The sequence below is a fragment of the Dermacentor silvarum genome, chromosome 5, assembly GCF_013339745.2.
Source record: "Dermacentor silvarum isolate Dsil-2018 chromosome 5, BIME_Dsil_1.4, whole genome shotgun sequence".
NCBI classification, from domain to species: Eukaryota; Metazoa; Arthropoda; class Arachnida; order Ixodida; family Ixodidae; genus Dermacentor; species Dermacentor silvarum.
Window position 1 is genome coordinate 100,412,833 of NC_051158.1, and position 14,099 is coordinate 100,426,931.

A 14,099-nucleotide genomic window follows, 5' to 3' on the forward strand; every position below is an offset into this window, starting at 1 on the left:
CTCTTGTCTGACGACTCGGGGCCACTTCGGGCTTCTGCAAGAGCTACCTTCGCGACGTACTCCCTGGATAACTGTGCCAAATCGTCCACAGCTGGCCTAGCTGCTTCTCTAGTATTCCATTGGCACAGTATCTCGTCGCGCTCAATACGGTCCCCATTAATGGGCTTCTCAAGAACTACGTCGCGGTCTACGGATCTGGCCTCACCTGTGAACGTACCATTAGGCTCACGGGGATCAGCCTCTTTTTCTACCATCGGTAGAACCGTGCGTGCTACTCCTTTGCACTTTCCGTGCGCTACTACTGCGGGTGCCTGACATTTCTGTTGCTCCACTTCAAAACCCTGTTCCAATCTTTCAATCTCCTGTCTTAGAGCTTCGATCTTTTCGTCTTGTTGCTTAATCCAATCCTGTCTTTTCAACTCCTCCTCATTCTCAATTGCTTCCTGTTCCTGCTCTTTTAGAATTGAGTTGCCGAAGTATTCAAAGTATTCCTGATTCCTGTTGCTTTCTAAAATGGCTCTAATTTCGGCCTCTGATTTATCATCCTCTACCTCTACGTCGAGCTCTTCACACAACCGCAACAAGCTAGCTCTCGTCAAACTCATGAGGTCCATGGTCACTACTTTAGGCTTTGGCTCAGCTATTCCACAATACTTGCTGCGAAACCCGCACAAATTGCAATGCAAGTAAAAAAACTACCAGCGGTTCAATTCTGTTTTCCCAAGAGAATTTGAAGCCTGGAAAATATAGCAAAACCCAAACGCCTACACAGAGAAGTAGCACCAAGTCCCCAAGTACTGCTCCACCGCATCGAATCAATTCAAAGAAGACGAAAATCCTGGGCCGCCTTTAAATGATAAGAATTACGGTAGTTCTCCACTTCCCAATTACTCCCACACAAGAATGAGGTCTGGCTTTAGTAGCTGGTTCAGATTTATGCTGAAAGCTGCTTTCTGCTTGGATGCGCAACAACCACAGTATCAAATGGGCAGTTGTACACGCTTCATCGGTTTTTAGAAAGTCTAGGCTAAAAGATCCGATGACTCAAGCGCAAAGCCAGGCACTCACCCTGTACCGTGCAGTCATGATGCGCTGCGTGCATCCAGCCGCTCGCGAACCAGTTGGCGATTGGCGTTGGCTGCAGGCTCCATCTTGTCGTTGTCATCCTGTCGCTCGTGAATCAGTTGTTGGTGACTGGCGTCGGCTGCAGCGTCCATCTCACCACGGCCATCCAGTTGGTCGCGAAAGAGATGCCGGCGACTGGCGTTGACTGAAGCGTCGATCTCACCATGGCCATCCAGTTTCTCGCGGCTCGGGGTTAGGATTCATCTCACCGCTGCCATCCAGTTGTTAGGAACGGGTTGTTGAGACTCGGGTAGTGTTTAGGCCGGTGAGCCTTCAGCCAAAGGGATGAGTACGTCCGCGAGTGAGAGCGAGAGAAAAAATGGTTTATTTTACATATTTACAGTGGCTCCAAATATCGAAGCCCACTCCATGGGGGAGCACTTTGAAAGTCTCAGCTCACTACATGTCTGAGCACATATCAGAACAGGTCAGGACACGCCACTGCACGCAAGGTGTCCCCTTATAAAACATCGGTCTTCCCTAGTTGACCCGACTAGGGAATCGGATGACCTTGATGCGGCCAATCAGACGGGCCGTCTTGTTCGCTGAACTCCGCCTCCAATGTTGCACCTTCGAAGCAAGGACGAGGCAATCCGGAAACAGGGGGTTGACACTCCTTCTACGAAAGTCGGTGACCTGTTTCTTGCCCTCCGACGGTCAGCTTGCCCGGGTCGGGAGAATGGCCTTTGCACTAATCCCCGCGTCTAACGAAGGGGGGCAAGCTTCGTGAGCTTCTTTGTCACCGCGTCCCAGCTGGTGTTGCGCCGCGTCGCCAAGTAGGCGGCTGCTGATGAAGGGGGTGGCATCGTGGGAAGCACCTAAAGAATGCGCACTGCCTAGTTGGGGCGCTTGTTTGCCTGTCCCGTCGGTGTCTGGCACTGTCGCCGTCTCGGCGACGCTCATGAAAGGGCCTGCCTCGATGGGAAACAATCAAAGAATGCGCCCGGCTGATTCGGGACGCAACAGCACCCGAAGACGCATTGCGCAGCACAGCGCGGAAGAAGCGTGCGTTATTTTCGTAGTAAGTTTGTCCATATTCCCGAGCTTCGATGACTATCTGCAGAGAAATCTGCAAGGCTGTCTCAACACAGGATTTAAAGACCTGTCTAAGAACTTCACAACCGCTCTATTCAAACGTAACCATGATCATTACGGCTCATGGCTGTGACGTACGATGTGACCATAAACCCATCTCTATCGCAGAGCACATGTGCCAATAAATCTTGTGAGCTGTTCGTCGTCTGCTTGTCGGCGGCTTCGCTGCTTTGCACAGGACCCCGGCCCCTCTGCGTTCTTTTCCCGGCTACCAGCTCATTCGCACACTTCATCAGTTGCTTCCCGACACCACCGAAAGCGGCGAAGATAAACGCCAACTTCGTACGCCGCCCATCCAATGGCGACAATGACAACTGGCGACACGAGCAGCCTTCTACAGGCCTTAGCTGCACTTCTGCTGCAGCTTCCCACTACGATCTCTGATTTTCAGATCCATTCAGGTCTCCACAGTGCTTAATTTGCTTCATAGTGTCTCTTCTGCGTGTTGCACGTAGCAACGCAGCTTGCCTTTGACGTTAGCTCCTGAACTGCCTTGTGCTCCCGACACAGGGGGAACCGCTAATGCCACATTGACAATAGAAATCGCTCTTGAACACTGTAGTGCGGACGCCGGATGAGTTCTGACACCTTTGAGACCAACGCCGTTTGATTATTATTGGCGTTAAGCGACAGCAAGTCGTTCGGCCTTTGTGGCGCTGCTATAGTTATGCAAGTATTGTGCTCCAATTCCACCAGTGAAGTGGCTGGCGCTGCCGTGGGCCCAATATTACTAGTATGCTCAGTGACTACGTTTCAGCCCTTTCCTGCCCCCCCCCCCCCCCCACACACACACACACCCTTCAAGTCAAGAGCACTGGATTCAAATATGCGGTTCTAAAAGCGCCACCACGTTCCGTACTTTAGATTTCTAATAAAGGTGATTTGTGTTCTTACACGTTTGTAACATTAACAATTGGAATATGACTATATTGACAATACTACACAGAGAAAATCGTTCGTAGTCGCAAGTGCCCGAGGCGCTGTCCCGGGGCCCTGACTTCAATATGACTCAGCGGTTCAATCAATCATCTTGCGTCATATTTATTTTTGTGGCGCTTCAGCTGAGGCACATTGCTATAAATCGGCATATTATCTATGTGCAGCGTGAAGCATTTTATAGTGCAATAAGTGGTGAGGGCTAATAAACACACTATCACAGAGCCGAGATTCACCACAGAACTCCCACATCGAATACTCACATTCTTGCCTAAAGATGCATAATATTTATAGTATCCCCATGTGTTCACAGGAAATTATTGGCAGCAACTGTATTTTATTATTGATAACCGCCATTTTCTTAACTGTTCTCCTGGTAGGAACCCAGCACGACCATTCTGCCGCGGCAATTTAATGTCGCGTCGAGACTCATTCTGACGGTGAAGTGCTTCCCTGAATATTACATTTCACCTCCTAACGGTTGCACACATTCCTTTCTGATGTGCGAACAATCGTGCTGCGCGTATATTAGGAGTGCGAGTTATCAGTACTCGAGCACTGCACGGGCCCGGGCCGTCCGAAGCGTTTGTCGGCGGGCTCGGGCTTGAAGCCACGTGCCCGCTCATTGAAGGGCCTAAGTAGGCCTTCGAGCACACGCGACCGTTATGCATTGCATGGTTCAATGCATTCTGTGCCAAGCTGAAGTGACACGTGCAAGATGACTGTCATCATCATCATCAGCCTATATTTATGTCCACTGCAGGACGAAGGCCTCTCCCTGCGATCTCCAATTAACCCGGTCTCGCGCTAGCTGATTCCAATTTGCGCCTGCGAATTTCCTAACTTCATCACCCCACCTAGTTTTCTGCCGTCCTGAACTGCCATTCTCTTCTCTTGGTATCCATTCTGTAGCTCTAATGGTCCATCGGTTATCAATCCTACGCATTACATGGCCTGCCCAGCTGCATTTTTTCCGCTTAATGTCAACTAGAATATCGGTTATCCCCGTTTGTTCGCAGATCCACACCGCTCTCTTGACCGTATATCTTATCAGATGACTATCTCATCAAAGAAAATAGTAAAACAGATGAAGTTATCATTTTTAACAGCGCAGCTGTTTCAGCCGCGCCTAATGTGTCCGCTGAATCCAAAAATGTGGGCCGATCCTGGCAGCACTGCAGAAAGGGTCCAAGCGCAATGGCACATACACCTGTGAACTAGCGAAGCTGAGCCTGGATAAGTCTAGCTAAGAATGGTGGGGACTAATTGTCTATCGATAGGCAATTGATAGCCAATCAATAGCTAGTCGATAATCGATCAATAATCAATAAATTCTCGAAAATGCTGGGGATGACTTCGTAGTGCTTAGCCTAGCCCAAATACGTGGCCAATACCCTACGATAGCCAATCGACAGCCAATAAACTTATTAAATCGATAATGGATCAATAATGAATATATTCGGATAACTTTGTAGTGCTTAGCCTATCCCAAATACGTGGCCAATATCTTGCAATAGACAATAAATAGCCAATCAATAGCTAATCGATAATCAATCAATAAAAAATAAATTCCGGAAAATGCTGGGGATGACTTCGTAGTACTTAGTCTAGCCCAAAAGCCAGGACTAGCTAGGCACTCCGCTGGCACTTTAGCATTTCGCCGCCAGTGCAAGCTACGCTAATTTTTTTCCTTTTCCGCAAAAACGAACATTGTTTCCGCGTAAGGAAAAATAAATTATACAAAGAACCACTCCTCCAACCATGTCTATGTTACCGCTTTTGCGATCGCACTATTACCAGTATCGATAATAGGCACTATTTTAGCGCTAAGGTCAGTTACTTTTGTGCTTCAATGCATAAAACAGCGTTATCCTCAAAAAGTGAACAGGAACACTCATGCATTTCGTCGGACACTTTGAAAATTAATGTCTCGAAACTGGTTCAGTCCTGAGAATTCGTTCCAAGTGGATACGCCTTGTCAACACAGCGGCTATAATTCGTAGATTGAAAGATGTGCAGTAAAATAATTAATTAAAAAGTTAATTCGCGTAATTATGGCAAATGTTCAATTAGGCGTTTTGACCATCCATTAGGCCATCCATGTCAGAATTAGCTTGGAATTACATAAAACAATTAGCCTCCTTAGAGCATCGTCGCATTAATGCGAACACAAGAAATCTTGAGATATGGTCAGTTCCGTACTTCAGAACACTCTATAAGCATCAGTCGTTAATACATTACCTACCATTCACTTTGAACAGATACAAAAATAGCGGTAATTTCAGTAAGAAAGAACTCAGCTGACACTTTGGTCACTGGTAATGTATCATTATTCTGCCTTTGTGTATGGTTCTGAGTATATAATGTAAATCCTCTTTCGTTTTCTTAGGAAATGTTGATCTTGTAAAATTCAGTCTCATGCTATATTGTATAGCTGGTGTTGGGTTGTTCTGGATAGCTAGTATTGTTATTGTAGTGTTGTTGTTTTAAAATGCATTCTGTTAAAAAATTTTCGAATTCTGTTAACTCGCCGTGACGCAAATATTCTTTGTCTTTCCGTTCATAGCTATTTCGTCTATGAGGAATTCCAGCGACAGCTGTAAATATATGTGAATTATTGTGCATGGGTGCACACTGTTTGCTGTACTATTGCCGTGGCTGGTCTTTTGGGTCACGTCAAGCTACATATGTAGCGTTTAGTCCAAAATGACCGTCCAGCATGTAAACTGGACAATAAATTGATTTGATTTGATTGATTTCGTCGGACACCTTGAAAATTATCTCGAAACTCGTTTAGTCCTGAGAATTCGTTCCAAGTGGATACGCCTTGCGAACTCGGCGGCTATAATTCGCAGATTGAAAGATGTGCCATAAAATAATTAATTAAAACGTTCATTAGCGTAATTATGTTAATTCTTTAATTAGACGTTTTGATTTCTCGTGGAAGTAATGGCCGCCTCATCGAGTAGTTTAGATGAAGGATTATAACTGTGCTATCTCCCACAGGCAATCTTTAAAAATTTGGTTCAATGAAACGCCCTGTATGCATGCTAAATGACATCATAGAACCATATCGTACAAATCAAGCTAAGTGCATGCGCACCACCAGAAGAATAGTAGCACAGGCAATGGGCCGGATTACTGATGTTCCCGTGGGAGAAACAAAGATTTCGGCCTTTTATTGCTTATATACTGCAGCTGATCAAACCTCGAGAAGGTGAGGCTGACAGATACGGTAAAATCTGTAAGTAAAAAAAAAGTTTTTTTTCTTACAGGCCGGGCCTGGTCATGCACACGCGGGCCGTAACTAAGCTTAGTAATGAACGCCCGGGCCCGGGCCGGGCCCGGGCTGGTTTTGGTTATGTACGCCCGGGCCCGGGCCGCGCTCGGGCTTTGTATTACAGGCCCGGGCTGGGCTCGGGCCTCGTAAAGCGGGCCCGGGCCGGGCTCGATCCGAAAAATTAGGCCCGTGCAGTGCTAATCAGTACTGCCGCTTTTTCTCTCGAGTGCTTCGGCTCCTTAACCCTATATTACATGTACTACTTCTACAAAATTCATCCGCGTCGTCTACGTTGCCAAACATATTTACTTTTCTGTCAAGCACAGAGGTAAACATTCGTGCTGTTCTAATACAAAAAAGAAGAAGCAACGGGACGACAACGCATTGGGGAGTATTACATGTGCGGCGGTGCGGTGATTTCTCCACGCTGCATTTCGCCTGTCATAACACATCACGGTACCTTTCCTGGGACCACACCTCATTTTCGCGTCATGATGCCCGAGAGCACTGTTTTTTTTTTTCGTTCAATTTTTTTAGAACTACGTCGTGTTTTCATTAATTTCACTGCTGGCAACCATTATCCTGAGTCTGGGCGCTCTCTGGACAGTTCAATTGTACCTTTAAGCTGGAACGATCGTACGCTGTCCAGTTGGCTCAAAATACCCGCAATCCAGGAGAGTAATGGAGACCTCAAAGTAATTTCATTGTATTTCATTTGTGACATCAAACGGACTTCATTTTTATTTCCATCATTACGTACGTTGTTACTTTCATAGAAATGCCTCCCCTCCCGCCGGTGTGTGACAGTACGAGTCACCGAAGCGATCTATGCCCGACAACCTGACGTCTGAATCGCAGCCCGAGATCGTATCGTATCGGGCATAAAAGTGAGCACCTTCAGGGCACCTCTTTCACAATTTGTGTGCGGTTAGTACTGCTCAGAACCGCACAGGCTAAGCCGGAAGCCAAGTAATTGCGCACCATTTCGTCGGCAACTAGAACAAGATCAGCGTTAGTGCTGCGTCTACATTAGTTACATCTGGAGCTGCAGCTCTCTGAATGTGGAGAAGCAATTGACAACTTTATCAAGGTAATGCCGGACCTTTCGACGCGCAATTTCGCGAGTTAGAGCAGGGAGATATCTGTGGCAATAGAAGAGGGACACTGTAAAGAAAATGTAGAGAATTCAACCGCATCGCGTGTGTTCCTGTATGGATATTTTTGTGTAATCTTATCCATATGCTTGCAATTTTGTTTTCAAGAAACTTATTTTCACTGAATACAAACTTCCTCTGCCGAGCCTAGGCTACATGAGTGGTGCGTATTTCTGGTATGATCAGAACGAGAGCGATCATGCGCTTCGGTAATTGTTATGGGAACAAGGTATACCTCCCATGTATTTTAGCCTATGTATGTGACCCTTTTTCTCAGGATATGCTAGGCTTAAAGGATACATATAGGTATTATTGTGTTCAGCTATCTGTGTTCCTGTTACTGAACTAGAAATACTGTGATACATAGTTTAGTTCTTTTTTGTTTTGTTTTTAGTGGACACTCCCAAGTTTCAAGCCAAAATGGACAATAAACAGATTGTCAGACTAAATTGCCAGCATTCATTTCCATAATCCTAGTTCAGTAGACTCTCCCTTGTGCTGTCTTGATAGTTGGAAACATAATGCTTATAGATTCTGTGGTTCCAGAAACGAAAAGGTCAAACGTCGCAAAAATTGATGTTCTGAGATAATTGGCATTGAAGTGATACCGACAGCTTCTGAGAATTTGGCTAAAATGGAAAGCTAGGCCGGTATTTTGTAGCGACGCCTTTCCGGTAATAATGCCTTTTCGCGGTTATCGCGCTTTGTCAGTGGTCAGCGTGACGGTCCGCTCGTGTTATCAACGGGATCAGCCGGCCGTGAGCGGTGTATGATCAGACTGGTATAAAATAAGTCATAAGGCACCGCTAAAAACTACCGGCCCCAGGCAGCTTTCTGCTGTGCCAGACGAGCAATGACCATTCCGCGAAACCTAGAGAAAGCCCGCGTTCTGCCTTTTCATTTTTTTTTTCATTACAGGAGAGGCACAGATCACGTATATGTGTAAAAGAGGGCCCGGCCAGACACCACCTAGGTTTTGGAAAAGGTAGTTTTCAGGGTAAATAAATCACGCACGCGTAAATGGCACAGTCAGCATTGTTCAGGAAATACTGGGAATTCCAAATGTCTAATAAACAAAAATGTATTTTTTCCCGAAATTTTTCCCTACCCTGTTCCCTTAACAGCCGTACGAAGGCCGTCGGACAAAGGCAACAAGAGCATAGCGGATGTGAAGAATTTTTTTGTATTCAAGTTTTGAATAATTATAAATGGAGATAAGATTTCTAGCCATCTTCATACGCCTAAAGGAACCCTGAACCACCCCTCGGGAATGGTGAAATAACATAGTCCGCGGGTAGCATACGCTGCTGTGAACATCTCAGCCAGTTTTGCTGTCGTACGCGGTGCGTGGAGCTCGCAAGCGGAGCGCGAAGTCACCTTTCCCTCAAACTCTCTCGTTTCAGCAGAGACCATGATCCTCACTCTCTTCTGTGTGCTTTATTACGTAATAAAGCACATTCCAATACTCAGCTGCTATTGGTCACTGCGGTCGGTTACACCGCGGCCGTCGCGGGTGCCGCCACGTGTCTACACACTAAGCGCACTGCGCCTCGCCGAGGACCACCGCGTTTGGTTTACGTTTAGCGCGTCGTAGGCACCAAAATCGGAAGTCGTGGCGTCTACGCTAACTTCAAAAATGAAATTGGAACTACGCGCCACGGTGACGTTTCGAAGGCGGAGCGTTGTGGCCCCGCCCAACTCTGCCGTAGCATTCGCAGTGGGAGCACAGCGAAGGCGGTGTTTGACTAGCAATAACTTAGCTTCTGTTGAATGCATTGAATTAGTTTTTGCGGCAAAGAATTTCTGAAATAGCCTATTTTCAACTAAAATGCCTTTCTCCACTTCGATAAAAAATGGTTCAGGGCCCCTGTAATACATGAAAACTGTATTAAGAGCCCATGATATCGTCCCTTTAGTGTACGTTCTACTCACATTTCACGCAATGTTCTAATTTAAGGAAGATGCTTAATTCCGCAAGTTTGATAAGCGTTTATTTTGTGTACAGCTTAACTAGATAACAAATGATAATAAACGCCTAACTAAGATAAGCGTTTATTTCGTGTGCGAGCTTAACTGCAAATGCGAAAGAAACCTATCGAATGCATTTATTCACTTGCCGCGCAGGCGGATTGACAGCAGAGCTAGGAGTGCCTTCTGCATTCTGTTGCCAGCACGAGCGTTCTGCGCACGCGCAGTAGCTTTCTCGGTGAGTGGCTATCGGCTGCTGCATATGGTGCGCCGGTCATAGAGCGAGCGGCGACGTTTCCAGTGCGCTCCGCAATGCACGCGTCGAGTTAATATTAAGCTTAACTACTCGAACCAGATGGTGCAATAGAGGTTTCCGTTATATGTAGGAAACTTAATAAAAAGACCCAGTTGTTCTTAAATCTTCGCCTCGTTGCAAAGGCAATAAGTCTAACTTCAGTATTTACAAAGTTGTATTGATATTCCCAGAAATGCGGCACCTAGTGCAGCGGATTAAGCTGGCATGCTACCTGCAATAAAATTCGCCCTGTCAGAAACAAAACAAACGTTTTCTATACGCTGTGCATAAAGCAATGTCGACGAGACATATACAGGCTCTGCAGACTCTCCGAAGTATGTAATGATCTAGCATTCGGAGCAAACGCCTCTTTCGCTTCCCGCCCCTTCCCCTTCCCTCACGGCTCAAGCCATGCGATATGAGAAAAACGGACATGGCATTCTGAAGCGATTCAGGCTGCTAAGGTCGTCGTGCTAAACGATCCTCGATGCAGTCATTTTAATTCGTGACTTTCGCGGTTTCTAGCGCATTTAGGCCATAGCAAGTTCGTCCGCATACTGATCGGAAACAGGTACAAATTGTTTATCCGTACACCGAGGCAATTCGTGTGAACTGCAACCTCCCGACGCTAGTCAGCATGCAACAACTTCCAAGTCCTTTTTGATGCGAAGGCACCAAATCGCTCATTCAGCGAAAAAGATTACACCATCTTCCCGTAGGGGAACCCCGAGTAGTATGCGAAGCAGCCGTGGGGTCGACTCATGGTAGTTTTATCAGCTCCATGAACTTGGACATGCAGCAGCACCAGCAACGCGTAGAACTGTTGTCGACGCCGTCGGCGTTTTGCCCGCGTGCGCACCGAACGCGCGCGGCGTTGGTGACTGTTGCCGGTGCCTCTGGTACCCTCGCGCCTCTACCCTAAGCTGCTTCGCATTATCGCGCGCGGAGCCGCAGGTGTTGCCATTCGTTGCGCAATCCGGAGAGGAGGGGGAGGAGGATGCGCAGAAGGGGTGTGGACGCCGCACGGCGGAGGGAGGGAGGGAGTGACATAGCCCCGACCATAAGATGCTTCGCATCTAAAAGCCGGCGTCTGTCATCTGTACTTGCGAAAAACGGCACCTAAATTACCATTGGCTGCGACGCCACGTCAAGAACGCGCCTTGACGGAACAGAGCGAGCGAAAGGGAATTCCTGCTGCTCCAATAGAGCACCAGGTGATGTGTCAGGGGAGAAGGCATCGCCCCGTCACCTTCGCGCTCACTCTCGGAAGTCTTTGTTATCCACGCGTTCCTTGTCCGCAGTCTGACTGCACCTCGGTAAGGCAAAATAAACACGCGCCAAACCAACGCCTCCTAGATAGCAGGCCTGTGCAGTCTGCTTTACGACGTAATGCTACTGGGACCGAAATTTACATTGGCAAGGCTGGCGTGACGAAAGCGGTGACATTAAAATCACCGCCGCTTAGTCGGGAGCGTCCCCATTAGAGACTATGGCGGTCAGGTAAGGTAGCATGTCGTCAAGGATCCAGCTGCACCGGCCTTGTGCTATCTAGGAAGGGTTGGCCAAGCGTCACAACGGGTTCGCTTGCCCGCGAAGAGTTCATAGCTCGAGGGACCGGTTAGCGGCGTTCAATTGGACATTAATGCTTTCGTAATGGCTACTCATTCTAAAAGCTTAGGGTATCCTCGGATTTTTAACAGGGAGCTTGGTTGCGCCGCCTAGTGCGAAGAAAAACGGCTCCTGGAAATGACCTCACCGCGCGTTGCCTAGCAACCACCTCGCGGAGCAGCGTGTGCTTCACCTCCTCTCCGTATCGTGCGCATGTTGCCTTGACATGGGACGATGAGGAGAGGGAAGAAGAGCCTGTGCCCGGCGCGCGCTATGCTCGGTAGAGAGAAAGCGAAGTTGAGAGCGAGAGAGAGAGAAAGAAGCCGTAGCAGCACCAACGAGGCAACGCCCAGAGCTGCTGCCGGCGCCGTCCTCGTTTACTCGCGTTCGAGCCGAACAAGCGCAGTGTCCGTCACTGCAGCCGGCGCCTCTGGTAGCGGCTCGGCAGGTTTCGACCAGCCACGCCCCGGCAAGTGCGGAAGCGCAGCTTGGCCGCGACGTCACCAGGGAGATAAAGCTTGGAGCCACCGCGACGGCGCAGAACTTTCGTTGACTCTGTGGCGAGTAGATGTAGCCTTGACACGGGACGACCAAAGAACATCCGGACACCCGAAGAAGATGCCGGTCATGTTGAAGCGCGTCGCGCGGCCAATCGAGAATATGCGCGTCGGTGGCGAGCCTTTTCGGAATACCGTGCCTAGCAGCACTTAGCATTTCCTAGAAAAACTTTGCCAAGCCTATTAAAACCTGGGAGAAGCTGGGTTGATCACCAGCTCCGCTGTTTACTCCGACCTTGCACCACTAGTGCAAGCTTTTATTTATAACAGACGGGCGGAGAAGAGGCACCGCAAAGGGCTCTAACGCGCTCGGCACGCCTCTCTGGCGGTGAGAGACAACCGTAGGGCTAACATCCAGGACAACATACTGGATATAGACTCTTGAACTAGACATTAGGTCAACGAGTGACGAGTGTGCACTTCCAGCATCTGTATCCGAAACAATTGCCTCCCCCAGGAGGTCATAATCTCGCTCGCTCGTTCTACTCCAATTATTGCTCATAATGTATTCTGAGTATTTACGTGCTTAGTGGATATGACAGGTTAGGCTTCGCGGAACTTATCTCGGTGTGCAGTGATGCGCTTAGAGCCTGTTGTTTCTTTTTATGTCCCTTGCGCTGTCGTAGACTATACTGAATCACAGTTCAATATGAACCAGTTCACATTGGCACCATCGTAGCAATAAAGGCAGCAGAACGGTAAAAATAAGAAGCGTTGGTGAACCTACCATACTTAGCCGCTCAAAGAAAAAGTGGTCATATCTATGCATATATTCATTAATTCCTCAATCAACCTATCCGTCCGTGCATCCTTATATTTTTCATTACAGGGAAGCGAATACTTTTTTGCCACGGCTCAATAAACTTGAGTCACTTACGTAGAGTCGCCTTTTTTTTCTCGCAAACGTACCCTTGCTTACACCTGCTTTATGCACCAAGTTTACAGGAACGTCAATGTGTGAATTTACCTCACTGTGGAGCCCACTCTACGTGCAAAGCAATCGACGTCATCCCATGTCGCTTCAGTACTTGAGTGATAGTTACCAGTAGCGCACCCAGGATCTCTGCCGGGGGGGGGGGGGGGGGTTGACAGTTTGCCAATGCCATCTAAACAGCACTAATTTTGACGTCTTCACGGGACATTGTAAAAAAATGCGCTTTTTGCGAGTGTGCAGACGAATGCGCGTCTTACATCTTAGTCGCAGTACTCAAATGCGTAAGGAAACAAAAGGGGTTAAACGAAAGGGGGGGGGGGGGTTAAGTCGGCCTCATGGGGGGGGGGGGTTTACAACCCCCGGATCCCCCCCCCCCCCCGTCGGTGCGCCACTGATAGTTACATTGTTTGTTTCGTTGTGTTTGTATGTCGGCGGCATTGCTCGTTTGCCGTATTCAGGAACTTTGGTTTAGAGCACTGCACGGGCCGATTTTTGCGGCCCGGGCCCGGCCCGGGCCCGGAAATATTCTACGTTACCCGCCCGGCCCGGCCCGCCACCCCTTTACCTTAAGCCCGAGCCCGGCCCGAGCCCGACTCGAAACCGGCCCGAACCCGGCCCGAGACCGAAAAATACATGTTTTTCAGAGTTGAGAAGCCCGAGAATAACTCGCAGAAAGCCCGAGGTCGGCCCGGGCCCGCGTCAAAAAACCCGAGCCCGGCCCGGGCCCGCGTCTAAAAACCCGAGCCCGGCCCGGGCCCGGGTCAAAAAGCACACGCCGTGCCCGAGCCCGGCCCGATCCCCGTGAAAAAACTCCTCTAGCCGGCCCGGCCCACGGGCCGGGCCGGGCCCGGGCTTTCGGGTAAGCCCGAGCCCGTGCAGTGCTCTACTTTGGTTTCGTTTTTATGTCTTTAGTCTGCTTCTTTTCTGGAGTAGGTCAGTTTATCAGCAGCGCATGGGCATTTCTTCCTACCTAATTCTTCTACGTTGTCTTCCAGGCGGAAATAACAAACGTCGCCGAAAACATCGTGTTATGTTGGCGGAATACAACGCCGCTTTGCATTTTTAAGCAAGACAACATATCCGACTTGTTACCCGACAATATGAATTCTGATTCATGCACTTCGATACTTGCTGAGTGGAAGACTCA